Source organism: Zonotrichia albicollis, chromosome 4, assembly GCF_047830755.1.
Source record: "Zonotrichia albicollis isolate bZonAlb1 chromosome 4, bZonAlb1.hap1, whole genome shotgun sequence".
NCBI lineage: Eukaryota > Metazoa > Chordata > Aves > Passeriformes > Passerellidae > Zonotrichia > Zonotrichia albicollis.
In genome coordinates this window covers 20,035,030-20,050,151 of record NC_133822.1, presented here as the reverse complement: position 1 = coordinate 20,050,151, position 15,122 = coordinate 20,035,030, and the positions used below count along the sequence as shown (strand labels likewise).

The window sequence follows — 15,122 nt, the reverse complement described above, 5'->3', positions numbered from 1 at the left end:
GGGTAGATTTTTTTGTTCATAAACAACAGCACCATGAAAATCCCATATCCTTAACTTGCAGGGCTATTTGTGAATACCAAGTATACTGCATCCCATACATATTTTCAAGGATGAGTGGTACATGGGAATTGCTTAATATTTTTATTATTACTGTATAGCACTGTGTATATATTTTATAGATGCTTATGTAGCACCTACAGAAAGAGCACTAAAAAAGTCAGTATTTGCTGCACAGCTTGGTTTTCACTTCCACACCAGAGTTTTCACACATGGGTTTTTACAATAAAAGTATTATTATTGGTACTGAATAAACACTTCTATTACAGATTTCAGATGTATCTCATTATAAGGTCTTGTTTTCAGTAGCTAAAGTTTAACTATGTAAAAAACTTTTCATTTATATGTATCCACCTCAAATCGGATTTTCTGAGAAAATTTCTAAGAAACGTAGAAGAAAAATTGCAGCTATTTTTCATCTGAATCCCTGTGTTTTGTAACAGGAATAGAAAATTTGTCAAAAAGGAATCTTTATGTTGGATGTCTGCTTTCTTTCTGTTTTGAACCAAGTTTTCAAGATATTCTGAAATGTTCTGGAAGCAGGTTTTCTTCACTTAACTTTTTCCCACTTAAAAATGAAGTTTTCCACTGGTCTGATTCTGTTTACTCTTGAACACCAAGTCTTTTGCCTCTTCAGTGCTCTTTTGGTCCTTCCCCTGTTGTCAGATGACATCTCAGACACTAAAAAATGACACTCAGTGTTGCAGTTTAGCAGGAATCTGAGAATGAGTGGTTACACGCTGTGGAAATGCAGAAGATAATGAGAATTAACTCTGCGTGCAGCTAAGGTTGTTCTTTCACAATCACTTGAAGATGATCTAAGTAGATGCTTCTGCCAAAAGTGGTGACCTCACCTATCCCCAGACAATGGTGGCATATTCCTTCTTCTTGACTTTGAAAGAACTAATCCAGATGACAACTACTAACTTTTCAGCTGAATTAGTTTCCCAATTCCACTAATTTCCTAATTCCACTGTTTCCACTGTATCCATGAAGATGGTAGCACAGAAGTGGGAGTAAGGTTGCTTACCTATGGCAGGCACAGGGAATGTTAGCTCATACAGGCAGCAGCTGGAATTATCTTTAATAAGTGCTAGCAATTATGTCCTCCTCACCTTTCCATTGATAATATATAATCTTTAAATCCAGTTAGTAGCCTGTCAGTGTACAGATTAGTGAATAAGGCATGGTTGGTAAATGTCAACAACTTTTGAACATGCTACTTGAGATATTTATCTGCTACTTAAAAATTATTAGGGATATTCATAGGGATCTTGTTGTATGCCTGTATTTCCTTTATTGTGTTATGGATCACGTGATTTGCACATTTAATTTTGCTGTGGAGGATGGAATTAATTTTATTTTTAATGTCTGTAATGTAAAATTTGGAAACTGACCTGACCACCTAGACTCCCTTTAATCATCAATGAAATGTTATTGGGACTATTAGGCGGAGGTCTCTCCAAGTAATTTGTCATTAGGATTAATCATGCTTTAGAGAAGCTCACCTTGCTGTATTGAGTAAACAAAACAATTAATTCTCTACAGATGAATAATCACATGACAGTTTATACATTGTTATATGAAATGAAGCCAATGAAAAAGCCTACCCATCTAACCTGGTAAACCAAAGGACTAGTTAGGCAAGGAGAACAAAAAGAGGAGGTTTCCTTATGGGAGTATCCATGCTAGAACAAAAAGATAAGGTTTCCTTGTCGTATGGGAGTATCCATGCTAACATTTGTGACCATCATCTGAGTCTTACCAGGGCAATGCTGCTGCACTCTTCAGTTCAGACCTTCTGGCTTACTTGGAGCTGTAGTGTCCGGGTTGAGGGTAATTAAAGAATAAATTCTTCCCTAAGGGTGCACTGGAACACTGCAACACATTGCCCAGAGGAGATGTGGATGTACCATCCCTGGAAGTGTTCAAGATCAGGTTGGGGTGATCCAGTGGAAGGTGCCCCTTTCAATGATAGGGGCATGGAACTAGATCATCTTTAAGACCCTTTTCAACAAAAAATAATTCAATGATTCTGGGAGACTGGGCCAGAGAGACCAAAATTGGTTGGCAAATTCATGATGCAGCTGGGAATAAATGGAGCTGAAGGAAAGAACAACCCATAAGAGCAAGCAATGACCGACTCAGTTGCTTTTTTATACCATAGTAGTCTGTGCCATGCAGCAGGGTGCATCAGCCCCATCCATGACTTGTGGGTATCAGAATAGAGCAACGTTATGGATGTTGCCATTTCCCTATTTTTCCCTTTTAAAAATTTAAGTATGGATTCAAGGTCAAGCACTTGAAAGTGAGAATTACCATTAAGACAATCCCCAAAGGATCATAATCTATGATACATTTTCTGTGAAAGAGAGATCTCAGTTGGGAATTTACACTGTTCTTCTTCAAGGTTAAAGTATTTCCCTGAATTTCAAGGTTATACAGGCTTATGTAAAAAACCCCAAAAACCAGATATGCCTGGAAAAATGAAATTAGTATACTCTCCCCAAATTTCAAGTGGAGAATAAAACGAACAGGTGGGTACATGTAAGTCAGTCAAGTATGCTGTTTTACTGCTGCCTGCAAATAGCTTGAAATTATTTTAAAAAATCAAAAATATTCTTAAAAGCCCCACACTTTGGGATTAAATAATCCTTGCAAAATACAAATAACTTTCTAAAACCTTTGTAATTATATTTGTTTGTTTTTAAACTAAATCTGATAAATGCTACTGTGTATGCTAGTGTTGTCATGCTTTGTTTGGTGTTATGTACTGTGGACTAACTGAATCAGAGACCTAGCTACACAATGAAATTACACAGATATGAAGTATTTGTTGAATTGAGGCCAAAGCAAGTAAAGTTATCATACAGTTCAATTAAATTATATTTTAAATATAAGCACTAGATATGTGTTAAATTCAGTTGAGTAATATGTAAGAAATAAACAGCTCACTTTCCAGCTGGGCATTTACAGTCTTTGGCAGGTAACTCACTGTAGCTTCAGAGAGATTTAAGTGGTTAGGTTAAGCTCCATGCATGGGAGGCATGAGACATGAGACGAGCTTCAGCATATGAGAGCAAGGGATGATCCCAATGAAAAGCACATATGTGCATTTCATATCCTGTGAATTCTCTGGCTCTAGTTGGAAATCATGCCATTGTTTCTAAATAGCTCTGATATTCCCCCCTGTGTCAGCGCTAAGCATTGTTAAAGTTTAATACTACTTCTGTGCTGTTCATTTTTTTAGTTTTCTTGGCACACTCCACTGAGAAAGAGGAATGCTCAGGGCTAAAAATGAATAACTTAATTGCTGGGCCAAATTCTGAGTCCCTCAACTGAGCAGAACTCCCACTAATTTGAGAGGAACTTTTGTTCAATTGACTGCATAACTTGAATCATTGTCCCATGTTAACCTCTGGTAGCTTAGTTAGTCTCATTGCAAGATACAAAGGGAAAACATCTTAATCCTGAGGAGCTGAGTCTAAAAGTGTGTTACTAAAAACCCTCTTTTGAAACAGTTTTTAAGTTCTAGCTTCACTTTGATTTAATATTCGCTGCTGCTGGTGGAGCAGGTTACTTCTATACTAGCCGAGGCTTTGGTTTTGAGTTGTCCTGCTGCATCCTGGGACAGCAAGAGTAAAATTTTGGACTGTTTTTCAACAAAACAATATCTATTTGGAAATTACTTACATGTTCTCTCTTTTGCTAATCCTGCTAACTGCCTCAAACTCACTGTAATTTCAGATAAGCAAGCCACTGGGAAACTTTGTTGTGTTGCATTCAAGGATGGTTGCAATTCACAGATGGATAAAACAGGGGGCTCTCCCTCCTCTTCTGTTTATGACAGTCAGTTTGCAATATGTTCTGTAATATTTCTGGAAGAAAGGAATAATGCTGCAAGAAATAGGGCATAAGAGACTATTTCTTAAGGCTTCTAGTCTGGCTTCATGCATGATTGCTTGGTTCTCAAAGCAAAAGCACCTCATACTATTATTATTTGAGAACTATTATTAACATTTTTTATTGTTTAAAAAATTTCTTATGAAAAATAATTTAAAGGAGAAAGCCAGCCAGCTTCTTGACAGTTGAGAGCTTTTGTGGCAATAAAGGCAAGTATTTCCAAGCTCCTCAAATTTATTTTACACTATGCATTTTCAAGTCAGAAGGAAAAATAGCATCACCTTTGATGGAATTTAGATAAGAATGAAAAAAAACCCCCAAAATTATAAACTTCAGAGAAATAGAAAATTTCAGCTTGAATTGTCATCTGTTGGTTTCATGTACTGACATTTATGGGAAGATTTCCATTCTGTTTTCCATGTCTTGTGACTGAGGTTATCACAATCTTGTTCTAAATCTTGTCTTAATAACCTTAGTGTTAAGCCCCTTTTGATGGATTTAGGAAAAACAGTTTAAGACATTTGTTTTTCATTCAATGACTTAAAGTGGTGAATGACTTCACCATAACACTCATGAGTTAGTTGTTTTTATCTTGATAATCCAAAACATGCACCTTAGTTTTGTTCTCAATTTGTCAAGCTTCAATTTCCAGTTGTTCGTTCTTGATATTTATCTTCTTTAATTAAAAAAAAAAACCAAAACAGAAAACAAAACTACTACTAAAACTATTCTTATTTAATCACTAATAAGTCATTATCAGGTCATCTAGTTATCCTTGGACAAATTGACTAGACTGGGCTGTTCTGTTCTGTCATTCTATGACTAATTTTCCATGCTATGATTCATTCTTATTTTGCTTTCCTGAGCCCTGCACAAATTTTTAACATCTTTGTTTTAAGTCTGGACATCAAAAATTACACCTTCTGTTCTAGTAGTGGCCTCACTGGTGAGAATCACATGTAAAAATGACTACAAAATGCATTAGTCAAATTCTATTGCCATAGGGGCCAGAGATACCTAGCTACCATGATAGATATAAAAGCTGTAATAACATTCCATCCCAACCTTTTCTTTGGTTTTGGTTCCTGTGGTTCTATGCGCTCACCATGCCCATTTAGCTCTGAATTTTGGTTGTTCCAAAACTGTAAAGTGAAACTCATCTCAGCCCACAGTTCTTCCCTTTCTGCCCCCTGAATTTTGTGCTGAAACTATGCAAAAATGTGCATTTTTGTTATTTTTATTTAAACAGCAAAAATAGTTTGGCTCAACTGCGCTGAAAACTGGGTCATGGCTTGTTCAAAATATTTGCAGCCCTTTCAAGGAACATTGGTTGTATTTAGGGCTTGTAAGGAACCCTGAATTCAACAGTTTTAGGTGGCAGGTGAGAACATTGTCCTGAGCTAAATGAATTTGATTTTCAATGTTTCAGAATATGCTATAGTAAGATAACTCCTGTTCAGTTTCTTCCTGTGAGTTAGTGATTGAAGCTAAAAGTTCAAATATTTTTGTGTTCAGAAGATGTCACATTGAATTTAAATTAATTTTACTGCACATGAAAATCTCTCTGTAAGGAATTGAACTCAGATCTGTTTTCCAATGACATGGAAAACAGGTTTTCATGGGTTTCATGGAAACACTGCATTGTATGAGCTGGGCTCAGCATGGTTGGGCTGAGGGCTCACAGCAAAGTCACATTAGTTCAACAAGGCATCCTGCACCAGCAGAGCAACAGTTAGAGCATGGAGGATGTCCTCAGCTCAAAGCAAATATAAGGTCATCCAACAGGAATGTTCAGGCACAGGTTGAATTACAGAAGCTTTTTTAAGTCTTGGTAGCTGACTTGGTGTGTCCTCTCAGACATTCAGTCATAAATTAATAAAACCCAGCTTAAGTCTCAAGGAAAAAGTAGGAGAAAGGTTATATTGCCTCGCATGTGAAGGAGGCTGGCTGACAAGACAAACATAAAATGTCATAGAGTTTCAGCTGGTATATGGAAACTTGATTGTCCATATGACAGTAATGCAGGCTGCTGTTACAAAGTGTATCTCTTGTGGTGTGTGTTTAATATTACAAAACTTCTGGTAAATTGACTCCAATTCATAGATTTTAATGAGGACTGCAAATCTTTTTGGCAAAACAGGCTTGATTTCCAGCAAATACGGAGCAAACTTTTCTTTGGAGTGGAACTGTGTAAAGTCTGCCTATTTCAGCCTTTCTTTGCAGATCTACAGGATCTGATGCAAACCTGTAGGCTTAAATTAAAAAAGAGAATCATCCTATTCTTCAGCAACTGTTCAGTCTAGCTCTGAAAGCTGAATTAGTCTGGATTTATGGGAAGAGTAGGTTTCATACTTTAAATGTGAATGGAAGAATTATATCAATTTTGTACTTCCATCATTTTCACTCTGAGCATGGGTGAGAGAACACCAGCTAAAGTTGTCAGTTCATTTATGTTATTTTAATGAATAGATGGCAGCATGTTTATAATAATCTGATTTGTTCAAGGAATGGGGAAATCAAATTGTGGGCATGTGATTTGGGATGGTAGTAAACACCACAATTTCAGATTGGCATTGAGAGATTGTAAAAAGTGTATTTCATGTATTAAATCTTTATGCCATGTCTTGAAATTGAAGTACAAAGTGCAACCCAAGAAATATGGAGCTATTCGGCACAACTGTTGTAAAAAAATCATGGAATCACAGGTTGCAGGATTTTTCACATGAAGAAACATGGAATTAAAACTCAGTAAGTTTTGAAAATTGTTGCAAATTCTAAACCCATTCTGGCTCTTTGATATACTTGGGAAACCTTGAAATAACTCAAGGTGTGAATTTTTGGAAAGCACGAGTGAATTTTTGGAAAACAAAGCTCACCTGAGTGAACCACACCACGCGTTTCTGCTGTGATGAAGTCCCAGATGCTCCTGTGCAAAGCAGTGGAGAGATTGAAGGGATTTACCCAGGGATTTGTAGCCCCTGGGTATCTACTGGACCCAAACCAGTTGTTATCCATTGCCTTAAAAATAGAGTAGAACATGACTCTGAAGTCTCGTGTACATTTTTTTTTTGGTTACATTATTAAGAGTATGGAGAAATTACAAGTCACTTGAGTTAATACTTAGAAAAACCTTGAGTAGATGCCCTTAAGTCAGCATAAAGGTACATTTTTCCACATAACCGCACCTCAGAATATAATACATCTTGAAGACAAACTAATGAAGTATGCATATTTGCAGGGATGCAGGAATTACTATAATGTTTACTAGAATAATTTAAAGGTTGGCCAAAATCCAGTTGGTAGAAACACTGAATATTTTTAAGCTTGTGATAGCAAACATGCAAAATCTTTAGGTGCTCCAGAAAGCAGTCACTCTTCACTTTCAGCAAGCATAAGACATAATTATAGCTAAATAAAACACATGCATGTGTTTCTCTGCTTCTCTTTCCTTACACCTTCAAGTTAAACTGATAGAAGTCATATTTTTCTGGAGTATCAGACAAAAGTCTCCTTCAACTCACTTTTGTAGCTAATTTTCTACTTCAAGTTGCTTCTTGAGCTTATCTTAACCAGTTGTTTTTTTCTTAAGTGTCCTTCTTGTTGAATCTCATAACTTTCATCAGATGGTCACATATTTTCCACAAGAGATTCATTGCTAATTATCAATCCACTTTGCTTCACTGGTGTTTTTGTTTCTTTCTTCAGTATGTTCTGATATCTGTCACTGTAATCACTCAGTCCAGAGATGTAAATGTGACACAGGTTAGTCCATCACTCCTATGAGTCCCAGCAGACATCTCCAAAAGGAATCCCCAGTCTGAAGTCCAGAAACATGCATCACAAAGCCAATCAGGTAAAGGGATGTATATTATTAACATTTATTGAAGAGGTTTATTTGTCTTATAGTCTTCCCCTCCATGAGAAGGCCTTGTCAGCTCTAGTGTAACAAGCAAACCCTACCCAGCACAGATAAATACTAAATTTTTGGCCATCCCTTGTAAACCAATACCATCATGCTTCAGGTAGCTCTCTTCATATCTGCTACAATACCTAAACAAAATGGGGTGAGTTGAGGACAGAGTTGCAGCCCTAACTCTGAATTTCCTGGCTTTTGTGGGCTTAAGTCATACCCTTAATGTTATTTGAAAGTATTTTTTTGTGGTTTAATATATACTATAACTTTTTCTTTTGTGACAACTGGATTTATACTGGCTTCATCCCTAATACCACTGGAAACTGGAAGCAGGTCATAGTGTGAGCCTGTCTCCAAATATTTTAAACAGAAAGTCACTATTCGGCACTCATCGCTCTTGTTGTCCAATAAAAGTTCAGTGTTCCACTTCAATTAGAATGATACCTCTTATGTCAATACCACATCCAACTTGTAGCCTGTTTGTCCTCCTGAATATTGAAGGTGAACAAATGAACAAAAATCTCCTTGTACTTTTCTGCTTTCTGCTTTACTCATATGAAAGACCTGTGTTTAGTAAAAAAAAAAGGTATGTTTTTTTCACCAGAAATTATTTTCTTGTCTTTTAATTTGATTTTCCTTGGTTGATTCAATAATAATTCTATGGTCAAATATTTTTATGCTACTGACTGCATTCACATTGACCAAAATCTGCCTATCTCACCAGTAAGTACTATTTAATATCTCCATATTAAAGCCATGGTCCTTGGTTGTCTGAGTAACGTTACACCACATAACAAAATAAGTCCATGTGCAGTTGTTGATGTGAAGTCCTGCCTCCTAATGACTTCTCAGGTCACAGAGATGAAGAATATTGCTGGAAGTCAAATCACTTTCATTAGAATGCTCTTCATCCCCCACATGTACACAAGCATTAATAATTAGAAGAAAAACCCTTGTCTCACCAATTCTGTGCATCACTGACTGCCTGCAGAATGAAACATATATGTATCCACATGCTTGTTCCTTGAGGAGGAAGCTGATGGATCAGATCCTGCATTTATAGAACCCAGAGTCATGAGAAACAGAGGCTTGGAGAAACCTGTGGTAGAAAATTAAAGAGTGGATCAGTGGAAGGAAAATTGTGAAGACATAGAATCCATGGGTACTGCTTGTGTCCCTATACAAGCAGGCAACAGAAAGTTCCAACCCCAAGGGTTACCCCACCATCAAGCCATGCACTTTGTTCTGACAGAATGATCTTATGGTCCCTTCAATGCAACATGAGTGGGGGCTGTTGAATCAGCAGTCTCACTCTGCCCAGCCTCCTGACACTATGTTCCTGACATTTTTCTTTACCACTGAATGAACGTATAATGCTCATTCATACAGCCTCGGAGAGAAGCTGGATAAGAGGAAGAATTCCATAGACAAAGAGGTCAGAAAAAATCTTGAACGGCTGATCTGCTCCCTGTCTGATGGAAAAACTTTGCTGATATCCCTTTTGTAATTCAAAAGCTTTTGTTTTATGTCCAGGAAGTCAGTAGACACTGACTTATTTTTGGACAGACAGCTGTTGTTTGTGATTTGCTTGGTTCCTTATATTGTCATGAAGGTGTAATTCAGCATTTCAAAGCAGTTTGATAGAAGAAATTTTAGAACCTGTGATTTTCAGGCCTTTGTACCTTTTTTGCCAGGAGAATACTGTTAGGGTTGTTTTCTACTTCGTACAAAAATTGATAGGATATAATTTGTGATAGTGGGTAGTGTGATGAGTATATAATTTGGAGTTGTGTTAGAATCTGTCTCTTTTAAGGCTATCTGCCATTATTTTTTAATTTTATACATTAAATAATTAAGCAATAATCATCACTGTCACACAAATGGAAGGCCAGATTTTCTCCCTCTTCAAGAAGCTGAGAAGCTGAAACAGCATTAGACTTATGCAGAATGGTCAAAATGAAGTTCTAGAATGGTCAAAATTAGCTTCTAGAAGACTTTATCTCTGCCAGCCACTGTCTACAAGGGATTCCTCAGAACATTGTGTAAGGTCTATATTTACAGGAGAAATCCCTTCATTAAACTAAACCTGTATAAATCCTCTCTTCCTTTGTTGTCTGATGTAGCTTTCACTTTAACAAGAAGGAGAAGCAATACCTTTTTACTCTTGAAAGTCAGTTGGGAAATTTTGGCATTTGGCAGATTAAGTGTTAATTTTTTTGTCATCTTTTTGGACCTCAGTTTTTCACACCTGTTATAAGATCCACATGCTTACCCCTTAAATCTCATGTGCTTTTCTGACAATGCAAAGAAGTTGAGCTGTTTTGTTTTGGTTTTTTTTTTTTGGTTTTGTTTTCTTGGGGGCATTTTAAATACATTTGGAGATTGTCGTGGTGAAACACATGGCCTATTTCTTCCACCTGCCTTCCTTTTTGGGGGCTGGCAAAACTATGCACAGGGGTTTTGAAACTCCTGAAACAGTATTTTTCTAGTAATTGGTGTAAGCACCATTAAACTTAAGTTTTAAGTCTGTATGATTTTGCAGAAACAACAAAAGTTCACAAGACTGGGAATTTGTCAAAAACAGGGCAATTTTCTGGTAGAGGGGACATTTTCCCAGATGTTCAAAGTTCAAAAAATCTCATAAAAATGACAGTGGTGATATTGTGGCTGGTGAATAGTTCTAAGGTCATTGTCTTGCTGCATCTCCAGGTGACAGATCAACTCTTTTTTTGTCTTGTTTCCATTCTTTTGGGCTGGTTTCTAAGTAGCGGAAGGAATTTGTTTGCTCCCTCAAAATACAGTACAGTACAGAGGAATGTGTGTGTCTATGTATGGACACACATAAGTGCACAAAACCACAGAGGTTAGTTTTAATTTACTTTAAAATGCGTAAGTGTATTTGGTAGATGGAAACTAAGAGAATTCATAATAAGGCTGAATGTAGTCCAGGAACCTTGTAAGATTTGAGAATAGAAAGCAGTTTTCCAATCTTTCATGTATGGAAATACCAGATGAGTCAATGGGTGTTCTCTGAGCTTGGATCTTCCAGGGCTTCTCTCTCTGTGTCAGCAGCATCGCCTTACAACTTGTTTTTAGAGGCCACCCAGTATCCACAGCCACCCCTGATTTAACTGGAGCTTTGGGTGCTCAGAACCCCTGAAACTGGGCTTGTGGCTGCCCTGGTGCTCCAGGAAAGGCAGGCACACAAAAACAGTCTAGAGAAATTAACATCTGGAATTTGGGTTAATTTAAGGCTTGCTAAAGGTGACAATTCCTGGTAAAAAATTGCACTAAACCCCTCCCCACCCCCCTTCCCCTGAAACCCCTCCAACAAAATAAAACAAAACAAAAAGAAAAAAATCCACAAAACAAAAGGAAACAAGAAAAAAAAAAAAAAAAACAAAAAAACAACAAAGGAAAGAAAACCTGACTTAATCGTCGCGTAGTAACGTTACGCTTCTAAAATGATTTTGACCACAAGCAGTTTGGAGCAACCAACTGCAATCTATTAAATTTCAGCTCACAGGGATTTTGCTTTTTCCTCAACCTTTTCTGGTATATTATATAAGTATTTTTAGGAAATTCACAGTTCTTGTTGAGTTTAAGAGAAATATCTAGCTGTATAAGGAGAAACCAAATAATATCTATAGCTTCTAAGGTAGACTTTGGAAACTAAGGAGATTTTTTATTATTGATTGATGGATATGTTTTATATTTTTTTTTCTTCTGGGACTTATGTCATTTTAACTTTAGGGTAAAATCCAGCCTGATTTATGCAAGTGCCATTATGTAGAATGCTGGAATTAAATTACATTTCTTTCTTTGGGATGAATAAAGTAAGCAGAAGTTGCCTTAGAGAGTGTGTCTGTTTAGAGCAAGATTTTTTTCAGTATCTAGTTTATATGGGAGAGATTTTTTCATGAAATAATTCACAAAGGATGAAGGTGTAGGTAACATAGGCAATATTTAAATGCTATATAGGTACTTATAATTACAGTAATTCTGTATCCACAGAGACCTTTCAGGAGTTTCAATGAGAATTGATACCTCTTCATCTCAATGGTCATGGAAATAATTATTTTTGCAAATGAATGAAAAAAATCAGCTATGTTGTTTGGGTAATCTGTTTTGGAAGTCACAAAGCAATGAAATCTAATCACTAAAACCTTCTTTCACAGCTTTTCAGAGGCAGTCCATTATCAGCTATTTTACTTTTGTAGAGTTTATTAAATATTTTATGGAGAAGTCCCATTTCACATGGTATTAGGCTCTGTTAGGGTGTTGGTTCTTGTCTCTATGCATAGATGTGTGCTTAATGGCTAGAAGTGTTATAGTGCTTCTTGGAAGCTAATTAAAGACAATTAGTGTTTGCTTTGGAGCTGTGATGATTTTAAGTCTTTTTAGAGGATTCATCTAGCATCCTTCCTTTCCCCATCATTCCTTTTTTGTTTTTTGGCTATGCCAGATACAAACAGCTGAATGATTTGTATGAACTAATTTTTATCAAAGTTACCATCAAATTTTAATTTTTATCAAATTGCCAAAACAATTTTGAGTGGTGTCAGAAGAGGTGGGCATGCGGGGGGAAAAGATGGGGCCTTTCCTTACCTGGAGGAAACTGTGGCCCTCAGGTAACAAGTCTGAGGTGATGGGATCAGAGAGAGAGAAAGGAGCTGCTTGGTGAGCCAAATATCAATAGTTCGGTACATGGGTAAAGCAGCAGTAAGAACAGGAGGCAGATTTATCTTGGAAGCTCTGATTTTGGTACCTGATTCAGAACAAAACCATTTTCTGTTTGGTGTTTTTAACTGACTGATGGAAGAATTAAAAGAAAATGTAAGTGTTGAGGGGGAAAAAAATTGCTTGGAAGCATCTCTGCCTACCTATTTTGACAAGAGAATACCATTGGATTGGTTTCCATTTCATGCAAAAATTGATAGGATGTAATCCTATAGGATTTGCAAAGATGGGCATTATGCTGAGTATATGATTTGGGGATCTGTTAGAATTTGCCTCCTTTGAGGCTGTCTGCAGTTATTGTTTGATAAATTGGATAATTAAGCAATAATTATCACTGTCACATAGAAGGCTAGATTTTCTCTCACTTCAAGAAGCTGAGAAGCTGAAAGAGTGTTAGCCTTCTGAAGAATGGCCAAAAGTCAGCTGTACTATGCCTTCCACTTGCAAACAAAAGAAATATATTCTTGAGTTGAAGAAATAAATAAGTAACTCAGTGCTTACACAAAACTCTCTTGATTTCAGAGGAGATGCTCTGCATAACAGAGGGAATGAACTTTAAGGCTTCAGCCTTCCCATTTGCTTTTCTGGGGATAAATTCAGACAGAGGTAAGTATGTTCAATACAGAGTCTATGAACAATCATGAATTAACACCCTACACAGCATGCCTAATACACGTTTTCTAATACACTAAAAAAAACTTTAGTGTATACCAGAATGAATTAGCAATACTACTGTAATTTAGTATATTGATAAAGTAATTTTACTGAAATTCTTCTAGTAATGAAGCTATTCTAGAATTAGGCTTGCAGTTCATGGAGCTTTATACACTGAAGAGTGAAGTGGAAAAAAAATTGCTTTGCATTTATTTGAAAGCAGGAGTTTTGAAGAGCATTGTACTAATTCTGTTAAGCTTAGCAAATATTTCTGAGATTTCCAGGAACTATCTTCCTGCGTAACAAAGGTGGTAAAGGAACATTTTCTACTGGCACTAAGGTTACTGGGGAAAGTTCACGGTCTCGGGGAGGTTTTTGGGGTGATTAACCTCAGGTGCCAAGGCTGATCCAAAGTATTCTTTCTCTGAGAAATAACTCATGCTGATCTGATTGGATTAAAGAGGTCCAGCAGATCATGGCCTTACAACTGTCTGTATCAAGGCTTGTGGCTGCAATATTGTATATTCCAATGTAGAACAAGGCTCAGTATTAAAGAAAGAGACAGGTGGAAAGGCCTGAATTTAAAAAGGCTCTCTGATACTTCTTTCTAAGCTACTCATGTAGAAGATGGTTGGCTGCTGGATAAACTAGATCTGCAAAGATCTTCATTGCTTCATGAGTAGCTGTCTCAGAAGCTTTTATTGCGCCGTGTAGATGATTAACACACTTGCAGATGACTCTGCACTTACTAGTCCTGGTGTTGTCCCAGGGACAACAAGGGTAGAAGTTTCTCCATGAGGTCAGTCTTGCACAGATTGTCTCAAAGACCCACTGGCTCAATCTTCTGCTGGATGGAGGGAAAATAAATGTCTTATTATTGAAATATTGTGTCATTTCAAGGTTTTGAGATTTAACGAGGGCCACTGAAAGAGACACAATGGATTAGAGGTGCAATAGACACAGAAACTGTAACAGAGACCCTCTGGGACACACCAGTCTGTAAGAGTTTTGTAAAGAGGAAACATAAAAGAAAGGTTAGATAGGTCTTCAGAGTGCTGAATGTCTCTCACATTTCTTTATAGATTAATATAACTGAATGGTGCTTAATTCAGTTTAAAATTTTACTTTATGGTTGACCTTTTTCAGCTTAATGACGCAGTTTCAGTGGTAGGACACAGGAGACATGCCAGTGACAATGATTAAATAAAAGAAAACCATTAAGAGAAACCATGCATATTGTTGCCTCACAGAGAACCAAAACATTGTTTTCCTGAAAGCCATATGAATTTGTTTTCTAAAGTTTTAAAAAAGGCATTGGACATCAAGAATGGGAGGAGAGAGCTGTGTTGTAGTAATTGTCCTTTGGACAGTGATCATACTTATTATAATATCTCCATATGATTTTTATATGAAAATAAACATAGAATTTGCAAAGTAGTGCTAGACTTAAATAGTGTGAAGGTCACACTCCAAGCAGATATTTTAAAATGTGCTTCACTTTACTTACTTTAGTTACTATCTCTCTCTACCTATTTCCAGATATTACCTCAAATCTGATACAGATAAATGAAAACTTAATCTTTTCCCTGTTAATCCCTTTTGCCTTCTTTCTAATCAGTATGAACAATGCTAATCTGTTTACCCAGCCCCAGAAGCCAGGCACAACCTTTGGGTTGGGCTTGAGTCCAGACCTTCACATCCAGGCTCTGTGTGTGCCTTTGCCATCTGAGACCTCTGTTCTGGGCTGGGATAAATCTGTCTCTGAACATATCAGTTTGTACACCCTAACTATATATAGACAGCAAATACAAGTAGTTTAGATGAGATTAATTTTTAGCAGGCCACAGTTGGACAA

The 15,122-nt window shown here is 36.9% G+C and overlaps 1 long non-coding RNA gene across 1 annotated transcript in view; it reads left to right on the top strand.

The window, feature by feature from the left end:
* Window positions 1–13,219, top strand: part of LOC141728920 (uncharacterized) — a 37,588-nt gene extending 24,369 nt beyond the window's left edge. The window contains exon 3 of the long non-coding RNA XR_012580171.1: window positions 13,136–13,219. This is a non-coding gene — a long non-coding RNA (uncharacterized LOC141728920). The remainder of the gene's footprint in view (window positions 1–13,135) is intronic.
* Window positions 13,220–15,122: the final 1,903 nt, after the last annotated feature.